Source organism: Bubalus kerabau, chromosome 2, assembly GCF_029407905.1.
Source record: "Bubalus kerabau isolate K-KA32 ecotype Philippines breed swamp buffalo chromosome 2, PCC_UOA_SB_1v2, whole genome shotgun sequence".
Taxonomy (NCBI): Eukaryota; Metazoa; Chordata; class Mammalia; order Artiodactyla; family Bovidae; genus Bubalus; species Bubalus kerabau.
The window spans coordinates 128,213,528-128,230,682 of record NC_073625.1 but is presented as its reverse complement, the minus strand read 5'-3'; the positions used below and the strand labels follow the sequence as shown (position 1 = coordinate 128,230,682).

The 17,155-nt window shown below is 40.1% G+C and overlaps 1 protein-coding gene across 4 annotated transcripts in view; it reads left to right on the top strand.

The window, feature by feature from the left end:
• MAP3K13 (mitogen-activated protein kinase kinase kinase 13) overlaps nt 1-17,155 on the top strand; it is a 158,871-nt gene that overhangs the window by 78,226 nt on the left and 63,490 nt on the right. Inside the window, exon 1 of one of the 4 annotated variants that reach the window (XM_055568837.1) lies at nt 8,597-8,615. The exons of the other annotated variants lie outside the window; for them this stretch is intronic. The gene's annotated coding sequence lies outside the window, so the exon portion shown is untranslated. Of the gene's footprint in view, nt 1-8,596; nt 8,616-17,155 lie in introns of those variants that run through there. 4 annotated transcript variants of the gene reach the window in all.

Sequence of the window (17,155 nt, the reverse complement as noted above, 5' to 3'; positions counted from 1 at the left end):
ATCCCTCATCCCTCTGGGCACTTGTCCCCGTGTACCTGCTTACCTCGAGTAGAAACCTAAAAGAACGATGAAGATTAAAAATGTTAATGGTGATTTTATTTAGTGAAAATAAACTCTGAAGACAGAGAACCATGTCTTGTGTATCTTCCTATCTCTGGGCTGCCTAGCCTGTGCTTAGTCACCCAGTGATGCCTGAGTCTTTGCAACCCCATGGACTGTAGCCTGCCAGACTCCTCTGTCCATGGGGGATTCTCCAGGCAAGAATATTGGAGTGGGTAGCCATGCCCTCCTCCAGGGAATCTTCGAATCCAGGTCTCCCACACTGCAGGATTCTTTAATGTCTGAGCCACCAGGGAAGTCCATCTGGCATCAATTCAGTTCAGTTCAGTCGCTCAGTCATGTCCGACTCTTTGTGACCCCATGAATCACAGCACGCCAGGCCTCCCTGTCCATCACCAACTCCTGGAGTTCACTCAGACTCACGTCCATCGAGTCAGTGATGCCATCCAGCCATCTCATCCTCTGTCGTCCCCTTCTCCTCCTGCCCCAATCCCTCCCAGCATCAGAGTCTTTTCCAATGAGTCAACTTTTCTCATGAGGTGGCCAAAGTATTGGAGTTTCAGCTTCAGCATCAGTCCTTCTGATGAAAACCCAGGACTGATCTCCTTTAGAATGGACTGGTTGGATCTGGATGCAGTCCAAGGGACTCTCAAGAGTCTTCTCCAACACCACAGTTCCAAAGCATCAATTCTTCGGCGCTCAGCTTTCTTCACAGTCCAACTCTCACATCCATACATGACCACAGGAAAAACCATAGCCTTGACTAGACAAACCTTTGTTGGCAAAGTAATGTCTCTGCTTTTGAATATGCTCTCTAGGTTGGTCATAACTTTCCTTCCAAGGAGTAAGTGTCTTTTAATTTCATGGCTGCAGTCACCATCTGCAGTGATTTTGGAGCCCCAAAAAATAAAGGCTGACACTGTTTCCACTGTTTCCCCATCTATTTCCCATGAAGTGATGGGACCGGATGCCATGATCTTCGTTTTCTCTATGTTGAGTTTTAAGCCAACTTTTTCACTCTTCTCTTTCACCTTCATCAAGAGGCTTTTTAGTTCCTCTTCACTTTCTGCCATAAGGGTGGTGTCATCTGCATATCTGAGGTTATTGATATTTCTCCCAGCAATCTTGATTCCAGCTTGTGCTTCTTCCAGCCCAGCATTTCTCATGATGTACTCTGCATAAAAGTTAAATAAGCAGGGTGACAATATACAGCCTTGACGTACTCCTTTTCCTATTTGGAACCAGTCTTTTGTTCCATGTCCAGTTCTAACTGTTGCTTCCTGACCTGCATACAAATTTCTCAAGAGGCAGGTCAGGTGGTCTGGTATTCCCATCTCTTTCAGGATTTTCCACAGTTTATTGTGATCCACACAGTCAAAGGCTTTGGCATAGTCAATAAAGCAGAAATAGATGTTTTTCTGGAGCTCTCTTGCTTTTTCCATGATCCAGCAGATGTTGGCAATTTGATCTCTGGTTCCTCTGCCTTTTCTAAAACCAGCTTGAACATCAGGAAGTTCACGGTTCACATATTGCTGAAGCCTGGCTTGGAGAATTTTGAGCATTACTTTACTAGCGTGTGAGAAGAGTGCAATTGTGCAGTAGTTTGAGCATTCTTTAGCATTGCCTTTATTTGGGATTGGAATGAAAACTGACCTGTTCCAGTCCTGTGGCCACTGCTGAGTTTTCCAAATTTGCTGGCATATTGAGTGCAGCACTTTCACAGCATCATCTTTCAGGATTTGGAATAGCTCCACTGGAATTCCATCACCTCCACTAGCTTTGTTGGTAGTGATGCTTTCTAAGGCCCACTTGACTTCACATTCCAGGATGTCTGGCTCTAGGTGAGTGATCACACCATCGTGAGTATCTGGGTCGTGAAGATCTTTTTTGTACAGTTCTTCTGTGTATTCTTGCCATCTCTTCTTAATATCTTCTGCTTCTGTTAGGTCCATACCATTTCTGTCCTTTATCGAGCCCATCTTTGCATGAAATGTTCCCTTGGTATCTCTGATTTTCTTGAAGAGATCTCTAGGCTTTCCCATTCTGTTGTTTTCCTCTATTTCTTTGCACTGATCGCTGAGGAAGGCGCTCTTATCTCTCCTTGCTATTCTTTGGAACTCTGCATTCAGATGCTTATATCCTTCCTTTTCTCCTTTGCTTTTCGCTTCTCTTCTTTTCACAGCTATTTGTAAGGCCTCCCCAGACAGCCATTTTGCTTTTTTGCATTTCTTTTCCATGGGGATGGTCTTGATCCCTGTCTCCTGTACAGTGTCACAAACCTCAGTCCATAGTTCATCAGGCACTCTATCTATTAGATCTAGTCCCTTAAATCTTATTTCTCACAAATATTTTTCATGAATATATAGAATGAAAGATTAATAAATTGGATTGTGGCCTAAAGAGCTCAAGGGTTTACCCCAGTTCATGTAACTGCTTAGGTAAGGATTCTAGGATTCAAGCCCAATTCTTCTGACTCTAAATTTCATGCCACTAGGATGAGTGATTTAAATTATAACTTCTCATGGAATTTTCAGCCTACCAATTATTAGGGAAGATGAAAGGTATTTTTTTATTTTTTAATTTCTCATGTTTCCAGAATAAAGCATAACTATAAATTTTAGATATACTTTTTCTGAGGAGAAGTAACTTTATGGAAAGACTGAATTTGAAATCAGATGGACCTAACAGGCCATCTACTAACTGTGTAACCTTGGGCAGGTTACTAAACCTTTCTCACCCTTATTTTTCTCATCTATAAAATGATGATAATATTGACTTTAAGAAGGCCTGAAGATTAAATGAGATAAAGTGAATAAAAAATGTATAGGTACCCTTGACAGGTTCTGGCATTTTTTTCTTCTAAAGCTTTTGCAGGCTTAGTCTATACTCAAATCTGCCTTTATTTGAACAAAGGGCTAATTCTTGATCAAATTAAATTTAGTTTTTTCAGTATAATTTCTTTGCAAAGATCTTTGTGTCATTTTTATTTAAATGTATTTATTTTTAATTGGAGGATCATTGCTTCACAACATTGTGTTGGTTTTTGCCGTACATCGACATAAATCAGTCACAGCTAGGCATATGTCCCCTCCCTCTTGAACCTCCCTCCCACCTTCCACCCCATCTCCCCCGTCTAGGTTGTCACAGAGCACCTGATTCGAGCTCCCTGCATCATACAGCAAATTTGCACTGGCTGTCTAATTTTACGTATGGTAATGTGTGTGTTTCAATGCTAGTCTGTCAATTCATCCCACCCTCTCCTTCCCCTACTGTGTCTGTTCCTTATGTCTACATCTGCATTGCTGCCCAGCAAATAGGTTCCTCAGTACAATCTTAGAAAGATCTTAATTTCTTGATAATGCTTGTCACCTGTTTCAGATTCTTTGCTTTTCTCTCTTTCATCTCAGTATACTGATCTTTCTCTTTCTTCCCAGTTTACTAAACTTGACGACTACGTGTTTCCAGAATCATGTTGCTAGATTCCAACTTAAATTGGATCTGATTTGTTACAGTTTTTTTTTTTGGGGGGGGGGTCCCTTTATTATTTCTCGGATATAGCAAGCATTTCTAACTCAACATATATTTCTGATTCAGCTTTTTAAAATATCATTATAATTCAGGAATATTATTGTTGGTTTCCTTTTTAAAAGACATTTCCTGAAATTCTATAACAATACTATTTTCTTCTGCCATTTCCTGAATATATGCAAATATACTGAAATCACAAATAGATCGACAGGTCCTGGCAGACCTCTTATGACAAAAGCATTAAAGGGTGTTGAAAATGATATAATAAGGATTTGATCAGTTTCTCATTTTTGAGGAAAAGGACTGTTACTAAGCTCCGGTAAGCTTCACTTTTCCTTAGAGGGGTTAATAATACCTGTTCTGCCCACTTCACAGGGCCATTATGAGGCTCAAAGGAGATTTAAATAGATGGAATTACTTGGAGACTCACCTCAACATATAAGTGTAAGATAACTTAGTGGTGGTTGTTATTATTTACCACTCTCTTATTATTCATCCCTAAGAACGTGGGTCAGGGATTTTCCTGGCGATCCAGTGGTTAAGAATCCACCTTGCAATGCAAGGGACATGGGTTCAATCCCTGGTCAGAGAACTAAGATCCCACATGCTAAGGAGCAACTAAGCCCACGTGCCATAACTAGAAACCCCACATGACCCAACAAAGATTCCATCCGCTGCAACTAAGACCCAAGCAGTCAAATTAATCAATTAATTAACTTTTTTTAAACGTTTAAAAAAAAAACAAGCAGAAGGTGGACCAGTGGAGCACACCAGTGTACGAAGTGTCTGTCTGCCCCCAAACAAAGGAGAGCCCTTTCTGATCCTCCTCCCTTCCTCCCTTAGTTTTTCTGACTGGCAGTGAGAAGATTTTATATGACGAAACCCTGTATGCTCACTTTGGAGTGACTGAAGGCATTTAGACATTTTCATTGCTAGATGTTGTGTTTGCAGAGTTATTTACACCACCTAGCAACCTGGCCCAAGACAAACAGTACCCAGTAGCTGCACAGGGACTTGCTATCCCTGTCATTGCTCTGTTAATATTACAGCAAACATTTACTATACCCAGAAAATGGTGTTCCCCTCCCCCTCCTTTCCTGTTGAATTAATTTCATTCTCTGCTTGTCTTATGGTCTCTAGAACTAATTTGTAAAATGACAGACTCTTCTAATTGAAAGACATAAGAGAGGTCATTTGGTTCAATCCTGTACCAAAGCAGGAATATTATAATTTCTCTGATACATTCAGCATTTCCAGTGATGGGAAGAGCGAATCAATTTTGAGATAAGGCTTTTCCATTGTTGGATTGTTCTGAGTCCTTGTATTCACAGAATACTTTTTCAGTTGCTCAAAGGGACCTCAGAGACCATTCTAGTCCAATTTCTTCAGTTTGCAGATAAGGAAATTGAGGCCTAGAGAAGCTAGGTGACTTGCCCACAGCCAGACAAGTAATTTAAGACACAGCTGGGACTCCTGACTCCTGGTAACTTCTTTCCGAATCATTAAACTGCAAAATTACTGAAGTCATAAGTGCTGAATAGCATTAAATGCTATTATGCAGTGTATAAATGCTTTAGACACAGCATATTTTAGCATAGCAAATGTTTATATTCTACTATAGATAAACTTATTTTGATTTTGGTGGAGAAAATCTAAATCTTTTCTTAAAGCTTCATGAGAAATTCCCTGCTTTAAATAGGAGTTTGTTTGGTTTTTTTTTTTGCTTTCCTTTTTAGAGGAGGGAAAATGAAGTCATCAATCTGATTCTTATATCGAAGAAGTCATGTGACCAAAAAGACACAAAAACACATTTTTCTGCCTGACATGAGGGCTGTGGAGTGGACTGGAGCCAGGGGCTTTTTTATATTCCTGTCAGGCTTTGGTCCCAGGCCTGTCAGTGGCGATGTGGATGAGATGGGAGTAGAGCCTGCCCATATGCCAGGGGACTTTGAAAGATTGCCTGGCCTCTCCCTGCCTTCTGGAAGGACTGCACTTAAAGGGAATCTACAACCTTTTGTTCTGTGAAAATGTATGCCTTATGTGGGAGAAGGGGGTGGTGATGAAAAGGAGGACTGAACGCTGATAGGCTATGATGGGAGAAGCTGATAGATTCCGAGAGGGTTTTGAAGTACAAGGTGGACAGACTGGAAGACAAGGAGCATTGGAAGTGGTGTGATGTAAAGCCTTGACCAGCAATGCTATCTATTCTGAGAAATAACCAGCAGCCTTAGAAAGAGGGCCTGGCAGCAGCCTTGGGCCGGTGATCCCATGGGCTATTCTTAGTCTCTTTCAAGGTGTGGATTCAAAAATATTTCTTGAAGGCTTTTCAGATACATCAGTGAGAAGACATCTTTCCAGTTTCAAACTTTTGGTCTCATATCCTTATAAAGATAAATGACCAGACTCTTGTTCCTCAAAAGCAGATTAATTTATTATCTTGCAGTACTTCATACCTCTATTATATGCGTGTATCATGGCCCGCTATCATATGTGTTTATGGCTATCTCCCCTATCGGACTTGAGTTCTGAAGAGAAGAGACCATCTTACCATGAAATATGTAAGGCAAGCCAAAAGATAAAGAGGATGCCCTCTTTCTACCTTTATATCCACATGTGGCTCCTAAGAAGCACAGTACAGCACCCGGCATGCACCTGGCACTCAGGAAAGTTTTGTAGAATTGCAGTAGTAATGTCCTTATATTGTGCGGTCATCATTTCTGATTCTTCCAGATTATGCGGAATCAGAATAATTTTCTCTGGGCACCTACATTTTCCGGGTCAGTGCAAAATATACTGTGATATTCATGAAAATAGTAGCTTCTCTAAAAAGCCTTGAAACAGTGTTGCCCACATTAGGCAGCCCTAATTTTTGATGATGATTAAAATTCAGAAGTCGTATCCTATTCAGATGACTTAGAGTTTAAATAAATGAATGAAACAATAAAGGTATAAATCGCTAATGAGGAAATGGATTTAGCCGTAAATGAAACAAGTAGCTTGTTATCTGTGTTCACTGTTACATCCTTTAGCCACCACTGATCTTTTGTGGAGGTCTCAAAAGTGGCTCGTGGGTTTTGAAGAAAGGAACATGCTTAGGTTGAGGGATAGACAGGAGGAGATTATTCATGTGTGTATGGGTGTGTGGTGTGGGGGAAGGTAAGGAGCTAGGCAGTAGATTCAAGAGGCACATGAAAGAGACAAACAACAATGATAAAATAACCCTGGAGAAAGAGCTAATACTCGTCAAAGGGCTAAGGATAAAGTTGAGTCCATGAACTTTATAACTCTCCTGAGCTGACTGTAATAATTCTATGAAACTTTTCTATCATATTTGTCTCTCCAACAATATTTGTAGCCCTTTGTCCCAGTTACAGTTTAGCCACTTCCTTATTTCTTTTCCAACTGCCTTGCCCAGTAGAGTCTGTAAAATATAAACCCTAGCTTGTTCCCTCCTCACTGCAGGTCCCTGACTGGCACTTTTCTACCTGATCAGTGACAGAGTCTAGTCTGCCCCACTGGAAAACCCTTTCCCCATCACATCCAGCAGTCACTATATCCTATCAATTCTGTCTTCTAAATATCTCTCAGATGCTTTCCATCCTCTCTACAGCAGCTTTATCCCATCCTCCATCCTTCCATCTTCCACCCTTAAACAGAATCATCTTTCAAATTTAATCATGTCACTTCCCTTCCCTTCTCCTACTTCTTTGCCCATAGGGGGAAAACAAATTCTCTAATCTGTTTTTTCCAGCCCTATCTTCTACATCTCTCATCACTTCCCACCAAGTGGCTGACATTTCCCCCTCTCCCCAAATAATAGCCTGATTTCTTTCATGCCTCCATACCTGTACGCATGCTTGTTCCTCTGACTCACACACCTCTTCTTTATTCTTCCTGGACAGCAGTTTTCCCTTCTTTGTATTTCAAAAATTTGTATCCATCTCCTTCAGAGAACTTCTCATATTACATATTAATCATTTATTCCTATGTTTCTCCTCTGTTAAACTGTTAAGTTCCTCCAGAGCAAGAATCTAGTGTTGTAGTTCATCATTTTATTAAAAAAAATTTTTTTCTTCCTTTTATTTATTTATTTATTTTTATTTTTGGCTGTACTGGGTCTTTGCTGCTGCTTAGGCTTTTTCTCCAGTTGAAGGGTTCAGGGGGACCTACTCGCTAGTTGCCAGGCATGGGCTTCTCATTGCGGTGGCTTCCCGTTGTGGAGCAGGGGGCTCTAGGCACGTTGGCTTAGCAGTTGCGGCGCTCGATCTCAGTTGCAGGTGGGATCTTCCCAGACCAGGGATAGAACCCTTGTCTCCTACACTGGCAGGCAGATTCTTGACCACTGAACCACCAGGGAAGCCCCCAGGTCATCTTTGCGTTGTCCTTACTGCTTAACACAGACCCAGCTTCTGGAGTGATTAAAGCATTTGTTGACTCAGTGAAGGAGCTGAGTAGAAAATATCTAAGTGACCCCTTCCTTACAGATATGGGAGTTTGGGGGGTTAGTTTTGTGATTTCGGTGGCAAATCTAATGAGTGCCTTTCTCAGATCCCTGTGGTGAGTACTGATGTGAGAATATCTGTAAAAGTCCTTGAATATCTTAGAAGATGTAACAGGTCTAAGCTTTAGGTGTTCAAGCACCTTACCAAAAAACCCAGTGGCTTTAGCACTTGTAACTTGAATTCAGTAAGAATGAGCTCAGGAGCCCTTTAAGGCTTAATGTAAGGCCTCAGAAAGTATCCTAACTGTACATTTTTCTTTCGACTTGTAATTTTCTGATTATTTTTATAAACTTGACTTTCTACACTGTTCTCCTTCTTATTAGGATCATTCCTGTCTTCCATCTTCTTTTCACCTGCTTATATCACCTTTGAAATGATTGGGAGGAAATCATCCAAAGCAGCTAAGCCCTCAGTTTGCAGTACGAAGCAGAAGAGACTCCTCAGCCACCAGGGCGCCAGGCTTGGGGGGCCGAGCGAGTCCATACAGGCACATGCTTGCACAGTCCCGTAGCTGCTTCTTGCTGGGTTAGTATCTCAGTTTTCATTCTGTGGTAAATAGTGTCACCTCTTTCTTTTGGAGGCATATTTGTAAGTTCATTAAAAATAGATGAAGCAGCTCTGAACATCTCATTTGTTCTCTCTCACTTGAGGACATTTTCCCCCTGAGCTTCTTGAATCCTAAATTCCCCCTCTAATTGCCAGTGTTTAAAGTGTGAGAAATTTCTCTATAATTTTCTTATTCCAGAAATTTGGTTTGGGGGTGGGGGTGTCTGAGGGTTGCCTTTGAAAATCTGACCGTGCTATACCCCTCCACCGTAGCCCTTGTCTGGGCTGGTAGCCGCCCTGTCCCTCAGCCCCATCCTCAGCCCCTCGTCTGGATGGCCATGCTGATAGATAGCTTCTCCTAGGGGAGCTTCACAGATCAGCCCTCTGACCATTACCATGCAGCAGGCTTATAATTTATAGCCCCAGATGGTGATTCACAACCCCACCGCTCCCCACTTACTTCAGTAAAGCAGAGAGGTATTAACTATTAAATTGCTTCCCTCTTTATTTAAAATAATTGATGCTATTTGCAAAGGGTTCTATATAAAAAAGAGTTATTAAAAATATTGCAAAAAGTACAATTTCATCAGAATGGGAAGAACATTGTGCATTATAATAAAAAATAAATCACCACATGGTCAGGTTTATTTTTCTTGGCCCACCTCCATGTGGAGATGAGGTTTTGAGGCACAATTCTGATCAGATTCCTGAATTTTCTCCTTCTTGGTTGATTCTTAAAGCTTATGGGTTTACACCTCATGTGAAAACTCAGAATGTTCTCATTCCAGGTTTTTGCCAAAAAATAGAACCCGTAATTCTTAGCTGTTCAGTGTTTTGAAAAGTCTATGATCAGTAGTGATCAGGGGAAGATTTCCTGAAGGAGTTATAGTCCATCCCCTTCTCCATTAAATCAAAATTTCAGCTGTTTGCTTAGAATCTCTTACTGTCAGTATTGCTTTTCTGGAATTCTTAGCAGTCTTACCTTGAATGGAGAGGTGCTCTAAAAATTGTCTAAGAAATGCTGCTGTACTTACTTTGAAGAAGTTGAGACTGTTTTATTGTTTTGTACAAATCTGTGGAAGAAAAACTTCCACAGGTCTTAGTGGTGTAATAACCGCTTATCCTAAACAATTGGTGTGTTTTTCTTTTATAAATAATTGTGTCTCTCTCTTTACTTTGATCCACAGAAAGCTCTGGTCCAAATTTGTGAACCATCTTATAGTTGTTACTATACAAATTATTTTTGCCTACTATTTTTCACCTTGGTGGGGTTTTCTTTTTGACATTGCATACTGTTTTTCCTTCACCTGTTTAGCTATTGTACTGCCTGCATTTCTGTCAATAGCCTGTTTTAACAAAATATTGACAAAATATTTTGACAATAGCCTATTTTGTCAAATAGTCCTTTTTAGAACAAAATCCATGTGCCTGTTTCCTAATGTGTATTTGTTTAAGTCTATTTAAGAAGTCAAGCTTACTATGTTATCTCAAATGATATTGTAATATATTATCACTTTTTATAACATCACCATAATATGATCACTTTTGAATCTTAAGATGTAGCTGTATATGTTTTTGAACTCTTACACTCTTGAACAGCTCCACAGTGTGTGAACCATGGACAGCATTTATTAGACAGGTTGTAGAGGCCAGATGATGCCTGGAAGTCTTACTGTGTAATTTAATCCCGGGTGCTGTGTTGTTTGGCTTCACTAGACTCCAAATGTGCATATGTAATTACGTGCGCATGTGTAAAAAGCCCAGCCCTGATAGGAAAGAGGGAGGAACATCATTAGCAGAGATTAGATTTGTCTCTCCAGCTGGGCAATGTGCCTCTGAATTCCAAGGGCTTTCCCCAGTGTAAATTATTAGACTGACTCAGCTGCTGTTCAATTCCCCTCTGGCTGAACTGCTTTTGCTAATGCTGTTAAGCTGTGGCTCAGGAGGCAGAATGTCCTGAGGTACTAAATAGATGTTCTGCATGTAAAAAGAAAGACCTTCTTCCTTCTCATATGTACCGAATGAAGGTATATGGTCTCCTCAAATCAAAGATAAAAAGGCAAAAAGGAGAAAAAGATAAACCATGTCCCAAACTTAAGCTCCATATACAGAGCTTTGGAAATTGTTAGTAGACTGAAATAATTCCAATTTAGCTAAAGCAAATAGGAATAATCTAATCCAAAGAGTTTATTTCAAATCAGTTCAGAGTATCTGACTTTAGGTCTGCTGCAGTTCTAAAATTGGTGAAGTCTAAACAAATTAACCCCACTCAGACAGTACTGAACCAAATTCAGGTTCAGAGCCACAGGAGGGTCTTGTCTGAAGCTCTATGAAAACATGCACGAAGCACAAGGCGCAGCATAATATACATGTCAGCCTGTTGAGTAGAATTCACAGCTACAGTAAATGATCTGTTTCAGTTTTTCCTATTGACAGCTAAGTCTATGTGTATTGTACGAATGCAATTAAAAAAAAAAAATGCTGTCTTCTCTGATTTTGTTGCCTAAGATAACTGACTTATTGATTATAGATAAACCTAATGGTCAATTTATCCATTGAATGTCAGGGAGAATAAGCAAAATGCACAGATAATATGGGACCTGTAATTAAGTGATTGTTTTAAATCTTTTTTTTTAAGTCATTAACAATGTTTTCTTTCCAGCCCTATTGACAAGTAGCAAAATTGTCTGACCTGGGTGATTTTTGCCCCTTCCTCCCTTTGTTTTTTCTTTGGGGGAGGTGTTAATACGCTCAGGAATAGGAGTAAAATTAAAAAAAAAACAACAACAAGGAAATCAGATAGCAACAAGATCATCCACTGATTAATTTTCAGGACTTAAAGTGCCCAGCACCATACACATGCAGTCAACCACATCATCAGTATTAGCAGCAGCAGTGGCAGCTACACTTAATATTCTGCATAAATAGTAGCCTAAACAATACATCAATGCAGTGCTAGATGTGGTTGAGAAGTTACTACCTCACCTCCTTTATGGTAGAAGACTTTATGAAGAAGGTAAATTTTCAGCATAAAAGATTATGAAGAGAAAGCCTGAGTTTTCAGTGAGCAGAACAGCATTATAAAACCAGGTGAAGAAGTTAGCACATCTATGAGAAGAGCTCTCTTGTAGTTACCATTGCTAGGGAAGGTGGAGAGGAAAGCAGATTGGTGGGGATGGGATAAATTCTGGGGGGTAAATTGGTGCTGAAAGTTCACACTTGAATATAAGAGCTGTTATACACATATCAGGCTGTGGAAACTAATTGGATTATCATATTGGATTATCATTAAAAGTTAGAATTGGCAGTCAGGCCAGCTTCATGGGGCACTTGGCCTGGGTCCCTGCTTTTGGTTTTATGCTCTACTGTCTCTATCTTGAAATTCTTACTAGTTCTTGAACAGAGGTCTTACGTTTTCATTTTGCACTAGCTCTGAAAATTTTGTAGCTGGTTTTATTATAAATAGCAATGTATGAAATTATCATAAGCCATTAGATGATGTTCTCACTACATTTCAGTATGTTGATTTTCTGTGGTATGCCCCTTTTTGCTAAAAGGCCAGCATGTTTATTTCTTTCTGTCTACTGTCAAATTTCTAGAAGTGGCTCTGAAAAATGTGTTTGTGCCAGTGAATGACTTAAGGAAAACTCTGCCTCAATTTTATGCCCCCAGAGAATGTTCTTTTGCTAATGAGATGTATCAGTTCAGTCTCTCAGTCATGTCCGACACTTTGCAACCCCATGAATTGCAGCACGCCAGGCCTCCCTGTCCATCACCAACTCCCGGAGTTCACCCAAACTCATGTCCATTGAGTCAGTGATGCCATCCAGCCATCTCATCCTCTGTCGTCCCCTTCTCCTACAGCCCCCCAACCCCACCCAGCATCAGAGTCTTTTCAAATGTGTCAACTCTTCGCATGAGGTGGCCCAAGTATTGGAGTTTCAGCTTTAGCATCAGTCCTCCCAAAGAACACCCAGGACTGATCTCCTTTAGAATAGACTGGTTGGATGTCCTTGCAGTCCAAGGGACTCTCAAGAGTCTTCTCCAACACCACAGTTCAAAAGCATCAATTCTTCGGCTCTCAGCTTTCTTCACAGTCCAACTCTCACATCCATACATGACTACTGGAAAAACCATAGCCTTGACTAGATGGACCCTTGTTGGCAAAGTAATGTCTCTGCTTTTGAATATGCTATCTAGGTTGGTCACAACTTTCCTTCCAAGGAGTAAGCGTCTTTTAATATCATGGCTGCAATCACCATCTGCAGTGATTTTGGAGCCCCCAAAAATAAAGTCTGACACTGTTTCCACTGTTTCCCCACCCATTTGCCATGAAGTGATGGGACCAGATGCCATGATCTTCGTTTTCTGAATGTTGAGCTTTAAGCCAACTTTTTCACTCTCCTCTTTCACTCTCATCAAGAGGCTTTTTAGTTCCTCTTCACTTTCTGCCATAAGGGTGGTGTCATCTGCATATCTGAGGTTATTGATATTTCTCCCGGCAATCTTGATTCCAGCTTGTGCTTCTTCTAGCCCAGCTTTTCTCATGATGTACTCTGCATAGAAGTTAAAGAAGCAGGGTGACAATATACAGCCTTGACGTACTCCTTTTCCTATTTGGAACCAGTCTGTTGTTCCATGTCCAGTTCTAACTGTTGCTTCCTGACCTGCATATAGGTTTCTCAAGAGGCAGGTCAGGTGGTCTGGTATTCCCATCTCTTGAAGAATTTTCCACAGTTTATTGTGATCCACACAGTCAAAGGCTTTGGCATAGTCAATAAAACAGAAATAGATGTTTTTCTGGAACGCTCTTGCTTTTTTGATGATCCAGTGGAAGTTGGCAATTTGATCTCTGGTTGCTATGCCTTTTCTAAAACCAGCTTGAACATCTGGAAGTTCACGGTTCACGTATTGCTGAAGCCTGGCTTGGAGAATTTTGAGCATTACTTTACTAGCGTGTGAGAAGAGTGCAATTGTGCGGTAGTTTGAGCATTCTTTGGCATTGCCTTCCTTTGGGATTGGAATGAAAACTGACCTTTTCCAGTCCTGTGGCCACTGCTGAGTTTTCCAAATTTGCTGGCATATTGACTGCAGCAGTTTCACAGCATCATCTTTCAGGATTTGAAATAGCTCAATTGGAATTCCATCACCTCCACTATTTAATGTGATAGCATGACTTCAAAAGCTATATATTTTTCTCATTTTAATTCTCGTGGTTTTTGCATAGGAAGTTTTCTTATCATTGACAAGTAATTAGTAATTTTTTAAGAAGCCAAATTATTCTGATGAGAGAAAAGAGACTTGTTAGTCCAGCATTCAAAACCTTTCATGGTTTTACACTACCCTATAGTTATAGCTATATTAAAATAAAAGCAAAGACATGACTTTGCTGACAAAGTTCCTTATAATCAAAGCTATGGTTTTTCCAGTAGTCATGTACTCATGTGAGAGTTGGACCATACAGAAGGCTGAGTGCGGAAGAATTGATGCTTTCAAACTATGTTGCTGGAGAAGACTCTTGAGAGTCCCTTGGACTACAAGAAGATCAAACCTGTCAATTCTAAAGGAAATCAACCCTGAGTTTTCATTGGAAGGACTGTTGCTAAAGCTCCAATACTTTGGCCACCTGATGTGAAGAGCTGACTCATTGGAAAAGACCCTGATGCTGGAAAAGATTAAAGGCAAAAGGAGAAGGAGATGGCAGAGCATAAGATGGTTAGATAGTATCACCAACTCAGTGGACATGAATTGGAGCCAACTCCAGGAGACAGTGGAGGACAGAGGAGCCTGGCATGTTACAGTCCGTGGGGTCGTGAAGAATCAAGAACATTGTTATAGCTGTGCTGATTACTGCCCTCCATGTACCTTTTGCTCCAATTACTCCAAACTGGAAAATGTCATTTATATTCTTACCTTCCATTATTTTCTTTATGAAATTCTCTTTGATAGGGCTGTATGCCTTCTTCTAAGTAGCACTTCTGCCTCCCTCATCCCCCACCCTTTTCCCACTGGTATGACTCTTGCTGTTCTTTCAAGACTGCACTTTGTTGGATGAGTGTCTCTTCCTCTGTGACGCTTTCCTCTGATATTCTCCATCAGAGTTAGCTATCGCACCCACTGTTGTGTCATGGCTCATACTGCTCTTAAACCCTTTCTGAATTCTGCCTCACTTTCTAGTTACTTATTCACTTGCCTATATGACACATTAGGTTGTATATTCCTTGAAGGCAGGACTTTCTAAATTGTCTCTATTCCATCATCCATGGCATGGTAACACAGTGTCTGGCACATGCTTAGTGTATGTTTCCTGAGTGAGTGTCTTAATCTTTACCAGCTGCTGTAACAAAATGCTACAGACTGGGTGCCTTTTAACAACAGAAATTTATTTCTCACAGTTCAGGAGTCTGGGAATCTGAGGTCAGGTGCCAGCATGGTTGGATGAGGGCCCTCTTCTGGGTGGCAGACTTCTCATTTTATTCTCACATGGTGGAAGGGGCAAAGAAGCTCTCTGGAGCCTCTGTTTTAAGGGCACTGATCTCATTCATGAGGACTCCAACTTCATGACCTGAGCACCTCCCAGAGGCTCCACTGAATTTTAGGGGGGACATATTTAGACCATAGCAGTGAGTTAATTGGAAGGATAACTCTAGTTCCTTTACAATATTATCTCGTATGTTTAAAGCACTTGGTTGTAATTCCCTAAAGTGAAATAATCCATTGACCTTGTTAAAAATAGTTTCTACTTTGAGAGTCATTTGTGAGAAGAAAGAAATAATAAAAACAGGGCTGTCATTGGGAATTTAGCCCCTTACAACTGTATGATGTAGCTACCCTAGGTGGAAAAGTAGTGAGAGTCCAATGGTGGAAAAGTTAAAAGAGACTAGAGGGCCCCACAGTAGTCAGGAAAAATTACCTAAAACATTTTGAAGTCAGAAAAACAGGAAGCCTAGGGTACCACTTGACTCTCAATTTAGCCATCCCTAGCCTGCAATTTAGTTTTCAACTTTTCTTTTTGTAGCGCCTTCCCTTAATTAAATTATACTGCCGTGTCGAGAAAAGACTTTAAATAAAGCCAGTAAAATGGCAGGCCTATTTAGGAGTATGCTAAATACATTTTTTGAAGCCCAAATAAAGCAGCGATCATATTTATTGTAATTGAAACATGTACAAAAGAATGAAGACAATCTGTTTGAGCTGCTGTAGGGTGATTTTTCAGGATATATTCTTTTTTAATTTATTTTGTATTGCTGTACAGTTGATTTACAGCATTGTGTTAGTTTCAGGTGTACATCAACGTGATTCAGTTGTTTTTTTTTTCCAGAAACTTTTCCATTATAGAGTATTATAAGGTACTGAGTATAGGTTCCTGTGCTATATAGTAAATCCTTGTTATTTATCTGTTTTATATATATTGGTATGTATCTGTTAATCCTGTACTCCTAATTTATCCTTCCTCTCCCCAAATACATTTTTATTTTACCCTTTGACTCTCAGACCAAATCCTAGCAATTTTGAGATTTTAGTCTTTTCTCTTGATTCTGCCTAGGTTCTAAGTAAGGAGAGTGAGAAAGAGAGAATAAATCAGAATCAGAGCCTGAATCTACTGGGGTTAAAAAATAATCAGACTCTTCTTTGAGTTTCCCTGTGACCACAGCCAGTCATGCCTTTAGTTTTGTACTGTGGGGTGAAACGTGTAGGCTAACAGAATGTATCATTAATGCAAAAACCTGGATTGTCCGAGGCGTTGTAACTGGGTGAATTTCCAAGGTACTGATACAATTGGTGGACCATCCTCACCCTGCTGTCACTTCAGTGGTTATGAGAAGAAGGCTGTTTTGTTCACTAGGCAAAAGGACTGGTTCCTCATAGGTATTTATTTTCATATTTTAAATTTTGGTGCTCAATTTATTTCAGTCTAGTGAGGTTGAATTGATGCCCCATTGCAAAATCCATTCTTGCTAAAGAAACTGCTTGTTTTTTTTGGACTCTGTGGAAAAATTCTTCAAATGAAAGTCAAACTATAGAGTGGAGTGGGATCTTCCCTGAGGAGATGTGGGGTGTATTCCCACAAAAGTTTTATCCAATAAAATAATGTTTAAAAATTAATATTGATTACATGCCTAGAAAGGAAAGAAAATTAAAAAAGGACAATAGAAACCCTAAAGATTTAATGGGAAGGGCCCTTTGATTTGCCTCAGTAAGTGAGGAAAAGGATACATGAGTTTATTATGTGTTTGTGAACCCTTAGGATATAACTAACATCTCCTTCCTCAACCGTTTTCTGCCACCTGACCCTAGATCTTTACCTCTGCCTTCAATCAGCACTGATTCTGGGGCTTTGGAAAACTCTAGGAATGGCTTTTAGATTCTAAAGACATGTAACTTTGTGTTAAACTCTTAACTTATTTAATTCTATGGACTGATGCTTATTAACTTTCATTTGGGAACACCCAGAGGTATCTCTATCTTAAAGGTTGTTAAAGGATTCGAATATAAAATTAATCCTAATATATGCATAA